Consider the following 874-nt stretch of genomic DNA (forward strand, 5'->3'; position numbering starts at 1 on the left):
GACAACAAAGGATTTCGATTTTTTTTTTTTTTTTTGGCCATGCCGGGCGGCATGCAGGATCTTAGTTCCCCAACCAAGGATGGAACCTGTGCGCCCTGCAGAGGAAGTGTGGAGTCCTAACCACTGGACCGCCAGGGATGTCCCAAGGATTAAGAATATTATATCAACTTAGCTGATAAAGCAGGGTTTGGGAAGACTGACTCCAATTTTGAAAGAAGTTCTATTGTGGGTCAAATGCTATCACACAGCACGATATGCTACAGAGGACTTGGTCACCAAAGTCAATCGATGCGGCAAACTTGACTGTTCTCTTATTTTAAGAAATTGCCGCGAGTGAGGCGGCGGGGCAGGGCTGGCACCTCCCCCAGCAGCCATGGCGTATACCGGCCTCGCCGTGCCTCTCATCGTGATGAGCGTGTTCTAGGGCTTCGTCGGTTTCCTGGTGCCCTGGTTCATCCCTCAGGGTCCCAACCGGGGAGTTAGCATCACCATGTTGGTGACCTGTTCCGTTTGCGGCTACCTCTTTTGGCTGATTGCAATTCTGGCCCAACTCAACGCTCTCTTTGGACCACAGTTGAAAAATGAAACCATCTGGTACCTCAAGCATCATTGGCCTTGAGGAAAAAGACCTGCTCACCAGGGCTCAGTCATTGAGGTCACGAAGAGGACTCCTCTAGATGCAAAATCACCTCCATACCCAGACCACCTTCCTTGCCTTGCCCACTTTGGCCGTCAGCTGCCTTAAACGTTCCCACCACATTTGAATGTCTTATTCTACAATGCAGTATTTTTCCCTGTCGCCTTCTTTGCACTTTGATGAATGCAATGACGTGCGTATTGAATCTGAACTCTGCTGCCTCTATAAAATGTGTAC

General features: G+C 49.4%; 1 pseudogene; it reads left to right on the forward strand.

Annotated features, from left to right (window-relative positions):
- Positions 1-373: 373 nt before the first annotated feature.
- On the forward strand, positions 374-619 carry LOC112393509 (V-type proton ATPase subunit e 1 pseudogene; annotated as a pseudogene).
- Positions 620-874: the final 255 nt, after the last annotated feature.

The sequence above is a fragment of the Neophocaena asiaeorientalis genome, unplaced genomic scaffold, assembly GCF_003031525.2.
Source record: "Neophocaena asiaeorientalis asiaeorientalis breed wild unplaced genomic scaffold, Neophocaena_asiaeorientalis_V1.1 scaffold40, whole genome shotgun sequence".
Lineage (NCBI taxonomy): Eukaryota > Metazoa > Chordata > Mammalia > Artiodactyla > Phocoenidae > Neophocaena > Neophocaena asiaeorientalis.